Source organism: Marmota flaviventris, chromosome Y, assembly GCF_047511675.1.
Source record: "Marmota flaviventris isolate mMarFla1 chromosome Y, mMarFla1.hap1, whole genome shotgun sequence".
NCBI classification, from domain to species: domain Eukaryota; kingdom Metazoa; phylum Chordata; class Mammalia; order Rodentia; family Sciuridae; genus Marmota; species Marmota flaviventris.
Window position 1 is genome coordinate 17317570 of NC_092519.1, and position 8610 is coordinate 17326179.

Below are 8610 nucleotides of genomic sequence, written 5' to 3' on the forward strand. Positions count from 1 at the left end.
TGCCAGGCAAGTGCGCTACTACTTGAGCCATATCCCCAGCCCCACTGTGAATTTTAGAACAGAAAAAAAAAAAAAAAAATGATGTTCCCTGACTTAAGATATGCTGCACCTGGGAATGTTTTACAAAGAACACTCAAGAAGAGGGAAAAAAACATATTTTCTTACAGTAAATAATAAAACAAAGAAATTTTGGAAGTAAGCCTTAAAAAAATAAATATGGAAGAAATAAATAATGCTGTGATGATTTAAAAACATTTTGTAATATGGACCTCTATTGGATGAATTTAAAGGAATTTTCTATGCCTATATCCTGGAAAAATAATTCCTTATACTAATTTGTAAATGCATTAGTGGATATAAGACATTCATCTCCTACTGAAGTTGTAACAAATGTTATGGTTCACTAAATTTCCAAGTTTCTCAGAAAACATTTTGGTCATAATTAGTCTCAGAAAATATTAATTTTTAAAGAAGAACATGAGATTTCTTTTTGACAAATACAAAAAAAACTGGTGCATAATTTAAGATGCACATATTTAATGAATAACACATATCCTGATTGCAGAAAGAAATTTTCCAAATTGACTTAATAATCATTACTCAACATACTGATTCTTGTTTGTCATACCAAGGTGAACCCTAATAAAGCTTTGGGGCAAATTATGATCAAGTGTCCATTGCTTTTATCTTGTTGGAATTGTTTCCATCATAGAGAGTTAGTCTTTTTGGGCACAGTGTCACACACTTCGAATTCCAGTGGACCAGGAGGCTGAGGGAGGATGATGCCAAACTTTTCCTCATCACCTTAGTGAGGCCTTAAACAACATAGCAAGACCCAGTGTCAAAATAAAAATTAAAAGTTCTGGGGATGTTGCTCAGTGGTTGTGCACCCCTGGGCTTAATCCCCAGTACCAAATAATAAAAATATAAAAATGGATTTAGTCTTTCCTCTTCATTTGCATTGCTCTCATCTTCCTAATGGCTCTAATTGACAACCTGTCCATGATCCTTCTCACCCTCCTCGATATCCTCCTGCACACGTTCCTCTATTCCCTGCTTAGTTGGCTGTCCCTCATTGATGTAAGTTACATCTCCACATGTGTTCCTAAGATGGCGTGTGCTTTCCTAGTTCAGTGAATGTGAAATTCAGAGTTTCTCCTTTCTTTAATAAGTGGAGATACACTATTCCTTATATCTGTTTTATTTGTTTGTTTGTTTGTTTGTTTTTGTACTCGGGATTGAACTCAAGGTCACTCATCCCCTGAGCCACATCCCCTGCCCAATTTTATCTTTTAATGAGAGACAGAGTTTCCGTGAGTTTTTAAGTGCTCACTTTTGCTGAGCCTGGCTGTGAACTTGTGATACTCCTGTCTCAGCCTCCTTAGGGATTACAGAGATTACAGGCATGTGCCATGGTGCCCTGTGATAATAGGTCTTTAAAAAGGGCTTTATCAACTCCTGTGCTCCCATCACATATACACTCCATATCTATCTCTTACTGCTGATTTAGGGCCATCAATCTTTTTTTTTTCTGTGATGTCCCCATCATTTTGGCCCTGGTTTGCATGAACATCTGGGTCCAGGAGAACACTGTGTGAGCACCACCTTTTCCTTACGTTTGCATTAATTGGAATCACTTCTTGTGGTCAAGTCTTTCTTGCTCTCTGCTGTATGCACTCAGGGCAGAGGAAAAGGCCTACTCCACCTGCAGCACCCCACTTCACTGTGCACCTTTGCTTACACTTACCCACAGCCAAGATCCCTCTGGTCTTCAGCAGCGGACAAGGTTCTGCCTGTCTTCTCTACCACCTCACCCCAATGCTCAACTCCATCTTCTACAACCTTAGGAACAAAGAGGGGTTTTGGCCCTGAGCAGATGGACCCAGAGGGTCTGTTGTATGTAATGTAGATAAACTTTCTGCCTCTTTCCCTGGGACTTAGCTATAAGTCCATTCAACAATGCATAGTAAATGAAAATATACACTTTTCAGGTCTGTACAAAATTGTCTTATAAACGTGTAATTTGAAATAAGACTTTAATTGTGTCTTGTCAACTTAATATAAATGTGTGTATTTTGTGTTAATGAAGTATCAATGAGAAGATTTTTTTTCTTGCTCTTGCTGAAACAAGATTAGAAATTGTCTACCTGGATTGGCATTCAGCATAACAATTTCAGTATATTCAATTTATCTTCTAATATTTTAATTTATTATTTATGTACATCCAAAACAGGAAAAGCAATTTTTGTTGAGTAATGGATCTAATCAAAAGGAGTAAGTTTTATATTTTCTTCCCCTCATTGTATACATTTAACCATTATTAATTGTCTTTCTTTCAATTTATAGAAATCATTACCAAATTCAGCAGAGAACTCATTAGAAATATTGAACTCTTCATTTTTGATGTCACATGTCAAACTAATGCTTTTTTAGTAAGGGAATGCACATCAATGAGGACTCAGAGGTGCCAGCAGAGGTCAAGGGTGAGGGTAGGTGTGATATAATATGGACAGGCCAGGGTTCAGTCTGATGAGCCACATTAGGTACATGGAGGGCCTTCTACCATCCTTCTCATGCTCAGAACACAATCCAGTTACATTCCACATAGCAACTGCTCCTTGCACATCCACACTGTATGCCAAATGACGCTTTACGTTCTACCTGCCACATCTCATACATTTACTGAAATGAATGATGGAAAGTGAGCACTTAGACACAAAGATTTTCAGTCATATTTAGCACATATTACAAGATGATCTTAAAAATATTTAGTTTGAGAAAAAATAGATTATTTTACTAAGGTTTTCTAGAGTATTTCTAACTGGAAAACATTTGGTATGAATTTCTGAAGAATCATTGAAAAATAAGAATTTTATTATACCAAATTCACAATTCTCCAAAAGTTATTTATGTTCTAATAATATGTAATTCTTGCTATAAATGAAATTCATATCATCCAGGTTTTTCAACTTCAAAAACAAGAAAGACACACACAAACACACATACACACATGCACACACACATTGATATTTGGCAGTATTGAGTATCCAAACCAGAGACGTCACCTATGAGGCAAGTTTCCCACCACTAAGATATACACTTTGACATAAATTTAAATACAAACTCTTGTTGAGGAACAAGAGAGAAAACCAGCTTCTCACAAGTCAGTTCTCACCTCTTGCACTGTTTTACACCCAAGGGAGAATCTTCCCAAATAAGAACAGATAATGGCTCATGTTTACCAGCAAGGCCTTTAAGGATTTCTGTGCAGAGTGGAATATTAAACATACCACTGGCATTCCTTACAGCCCTCTGTGGCAAGTAATAGTTAAAAGAGCCCACAAAGAGCTGAAGGCTGCCATTAGAGAACAAAAGGGGTGATACAGCACCTTCTCATCGTCTCCCTATGGTATTCTTAAGACTATCATTTTTACTCTGAATTTCTTAACAGTGCCTAAAGGTGATGACTGCACACCTAGCTTCAAACATTGGCCCCTTGATTGGGCCGTCTCATTAACCCTTAGTACAATATAAAGACTACTTTACCAATCAGTGGTAGGAGCCTTCACCACTCATGGTGAAGTTAGCTAGGGGATTTGCTTGTGTCTTCCCAGGAAAAATCCAAAGCTCATCTGGATCGCAGCCTGGCATGTCTGACCCTGGATGCCTACCTGACATGATTGCCTGCTGCACAATACAAGAAGAGAGGAAGCAAAAACGCAAGAGGGCATGAGGACCCCAAAGAGAGACCTGTCACAGGATCACATGGGGGGATGTAAAAGGGCAAATTCAAGAGTCCAAAAATATTGGAGATAGCCAGGTTCGTGGTTCTATTTCTCCTGGGCAAGTTTTTTTCTACTTTTATGCACAGCACTAACCATCCACAGTGCCATGGCCCAGGTAAATTGGGCCCGGTCACTAGACTGCCCCTTTTTGCTGTGGCTAATTGGGAAGGGGTTTTACCTAAGATCTTTCTGTAATAACTCCAACCTCATTGACCCTGAGTTAACCATCCAGGAGGTGACTGTAACCTGGAATGCCAGCATTTCCAAACCTACTCTGCTCATTTGTATCTCTGTAGCAGACAAAGAAACCTATAATCCAAAGAAGAGGGCTAAATCATCACAGTGAGGAAATATCCAAACCCACAATCTACAATCAGAAAAAAAGTGAAAATAAAAAAGAAATTGATACAGGAGATTGAACACTGAACAATAATATTAGTAGAAAACAGAGGAAATAAATTATTAATGGAATCAGTTTACCATCTGAAGTCAGGCATGACAACATTAAAGGAGTTCTGAGACCATGGCAAGGTTGTCAAGATATTTTACTATTCATAATATGCAAGGAAAGAAAATTTGTTCATGAGATTGTTGAGATGCTAAAGGACCAGAGGTACTGTCGAGAGGCTAAAGGACCAGAGATACTGTGGATTTCAGTTAATCACCACTAAATTGGAAGGAATAGGTAATTTTCAAAATAGAATATTGAAGCTAACTAGAATGTCATTTACACAGAGCCTAAAATAAATATTTTAAAGCCTCCAAGTTTAAGTTCCTAGGACATTTTTAAAAATTATTTCTTCATTCTGCTTTGTTATATATCACAGAGGAATGTATTTGAGTTCCTAGTACACATAGAGTACGATTATTTATAACTCTGGTTGTACATAAAGTATTGTCACACCATTTGTGTCTTTATACATGTCCTTAGGGTAATTATGCCCATCTCATTTCACCATCTTTCTTACCCTGATGCCCCCTCCCTTTCCATGTAACCCCTTTGCCCTATCTAAAGTTCTGCCATTCCTCCCATGCTCTCCCCCATCCCCATTGTGGATCAGCATCCTTTCCTAAAAAAAAAAAAAAAAAAAAAAAAAAAAAAATCTGACTTTTGTTTTTCTGGGAAATTGGCTTATTTCATTTAGCATAATATTCTCCATCTGCACCCGTCTATCTGCAAAAGTCCTAATTTTATTCTCTTTTTATACTGAATAATAGTCCATTGTGTATATATACCACAGTTTCTTAATCCAGTCATCTATTGAAGAGCAGCATCTAGGCTGGTTTCACAAATTAGCTATTATAAATTTTGTTGCTATATACATTGATATGGCTGTGTCACTCTAATATAATGTTTTAAAATCATTTAGGTATAAACCTAGGAGTGGGATAGGTGGGTCAAATGGTGGCTCCATTCCCAGTTTTCCAAGGAATCTCCATAGAGTTATCCATTTTGGTTGCACCAACCTGCTGTCCCTCCAGCAATGTATGAGTGTCCCATTTTCCCCAGATCCTTGCCAACACATAATGTGTTTTGTGTTCTTAAAATCTGCCATTTTGACTGGAGTGAAAGAAAATTTTAAACTAATTTTGATCTCTAAGAATCTTTTTAAAATAAGCTGTGTTTCTCTAAAAAGAGAATAGTGAAGGAAGAAGATGTGAGCTAAAGAGACTTGGGGTTGGCCAGGAGACAGACAGGGATGGGATCTGATCGGCTGTGCCTTTGATGTGGAGGGGCAGCTCTTTCCCCTGTCACCAGCCCATATCATCACTTATGAGATTTTCAGCATCCTCTGGGCTGGGTCATCCCCTCCAGGCCCAACCACACACTTGACACTGTTGGCTTTGTAGTCCAAGTCCCCACAGAGGCTCCAAGTTCTTATCCCATAAGTGTCAAGCTATCAATTCAGCAAATGTATCAACAAAATTATATTATTATTATTATTATTATTTTATTATTATTATTATTATTATTATTAATAGAGGTAGTGGTACCAGAGATTGAACCCAGGGTTCTTTAGCACTGAGCTGCATACCCATTTTTAGATTTTAGTTTGAGACAGACTCTGAGCTGTTTAGGGCCTTGCTAAGTTGCTGAGCCTGACTCCCAAGTTGCAATCCTCTTTCTTCAGCCTCGTGAGTCACTAGAATTATCGGTGTGCACCACTACACCTGACTCTTAAATGATTATTGACATTGTGCATTAAAATAGGCTGGAAATCATAATGTAGAGCTTATGTTTTATTGCATTATGATTTAACTGTTATTAGATAACAATATTCTCTGTTATGTGCTGTTTTGAACTTTCTCACCTCCTATCTAAGCAACCTCCCTCAAATATCTCTCCACAGGGAAGCAGCTCCCTCTGACTCTAGAGCATTTGTAACCCAGGATCATGCTCAGTACATTTGATAGTCTACCTAGCAGCACCCAACATACTTACTTTCTTAGGTTCTATGACATCTCTGTTCCCAGGACCCAAGGTCTCCTTAATAAACATAGTCTTGTCTGCCACAGTGGTGTATGCCTGGAATCCCAGCTGCTTGGAAGGCTGTGGCAGGCAGATTTCAATTTGGAGGCCAGTGTCAGCAACTTAGTGAGGTTCTGAGCAACTCAGCAAAACCTTGTCTCTATGTAAGATATTAAAAAGGCTGGGCATGTTACTCAGTGGTTTAGCACACTGCGTTGAATCTCTAGTACCAAAAAACACAAATAAATAAAATAAATTAAATAAAAATGAAGTGGAAACAACCCATACAATGCACTGGGCTGTTAATCTAGGATGTTCGCAAGTGAGATTTGTGAAATGCATTCTGAATGTACAGTATTTGGGATTTCTGGATGTAACCCCATCTGTAAGTCTGGCACCTATGGAAACGTGAATATTCAAATTTCCAAATTAAAACAAAGACCTTTTCTCCACCTCCAGCACCCTCTTGTGATTCCAACTCTGAGTTGAGGGGGGTGAGCCTCCTGCATGCATTTTCAATCAATACTTTCTCCTCAAGGATTTAGGCAAGCCTGGCAATACAGGAAGCTCTAGTTTTCTTTGGTAAAAATACAGAACTGATTTGCAATAGTGAAAACAGATTATCTGTCGCAGCAGAAGAACCAGGGTCCTGCCGAGAGCACCATCACACAGGTCCCCAGTAAGAAGACACTTGGCCTCGGGTCCCTTTGGCTTAGCATGCAGATACCCCAGGCCCTGAGTGCATCCATGGAGCCTGGAGTCCAGCACCCTAGTGCTTCCAAAAGCGGAGCCTAGTGGAGATAAACACTCACTGATTCTCTGAGGCGGGTTATGCTATCCCAAGACTCTTGGTGGTGAGAAACTGATGTGACTCCATTTTTTAAAAAATAGCCTCTACCTCAGAGCAGGACCTGTCCAAGGGAGGGGTGACTCTTGATCTTGGAAAATCCACAGAGCATTCCTAGGCACAGAGCGAGCTTTGTGCTGAGTTGTTTGTCTATAAATAACAGAGATCTCTAGTGCCAGGTGTCTCTGACTCAGCAACACTACTTTCTGGAAAGACCAAACCGTGTTTGTGGCCTACACCTTGACCCTGAAACCCATAGCAACCCACTAGCAACCACCAATCAGCTAAAGACAGGGAAAATAACTGGATGCCAGGTGACCCCCCTCCCCCAGTAGTCTCAGTGATCCATAACATGTAAGGAAACCATGTAGTTTGGCACTGCACACTCTTGCAACTCCTCTTGGCCCCACCTCTTGAACTCACCAATTCCTCCTGCTCAACTTGTTCCCACCAGGGAATGTGCTAATCAATGTTAAGAGTTGTTGTTTGATTTTTCCCATGGTGTGAAATTCTTTGTGTGTGATGTTGTGACATGTAGAGTATCTCTCCCAAAACCTATAAAATCTCACTGAACAAAAAATCAGGACTCACTCCCGGGACCTCTGTCTTGGAAAGGGTTGTGAGTCCAGGCTGGAGATTGCAGTAAAGACTCCTGTGTGATTGCATCAGATTTGGCTCCTGGAGGTCTATGGGGTCCCAGGAATCTGGTATAACAGTGGAATAAAAAATGGACTCCCCCCACAGTACTCAGGCCCCACCTGGTTAAAAAGCTCCAGAAGCCGCAAACTCACTGGGCAGCCAGATAGGAGAACCTGTCCCCAAGGGCACCACCCAGGCCAGAGTTTGCAGGTTAATTGGATTTAGCCGGCAGGGCAGAGATGCCAGCAGAAGTGGGGGTGGATTGCGGACCCTGGTCCAGGGATAAGATCCTGCAGCAGCGCCAACCTCAGCCTTGGGATCCCCAGAGCAGAGGAGTGCTCAGCAACTCAGGCCCCACTCAGGCCTGGGGAGGGGTCTAGCAACGGCCCCTGGGGATGAAGCGGTGGTGTCCTGAGACCCAGAGTCACCGAAACCCAACCCTGGGTGCCTTCTCTCCCTGGCCTGGAGAGCAGCGCTGGGGTGGGGTGCATACAAAGATGGGGGGCCAAGCAGGAGGAGGGGACCCAGGCTGAGCAGAAGGGGGAACTGGGTGGAGCTGCAGAAACTGCGCCTGGTACGCCACCTTGGGGCCTCGGATACTCGACTTCCCATGCTGAGACCCTGGGTCAGTTTCTGGGGGTATGTTCTTTCTAGGGCTTGTGGCTTTGCTTGAAAATGTTGGTGCACCTGAAACCTTGACATGGAAAGAATACACTGAAGGGGGACTTCCTCCTGAGAGATAAAATGAGGTCAGTCTGTGCAGTAGAGTGTCATGTGTCAATGGGGCAAGTGAGTGTGAGCTCACAGACATGAGACCCACAGATGCCTGAAGCCTAAATCCTACAGATAATACTAAATCCTACATACAC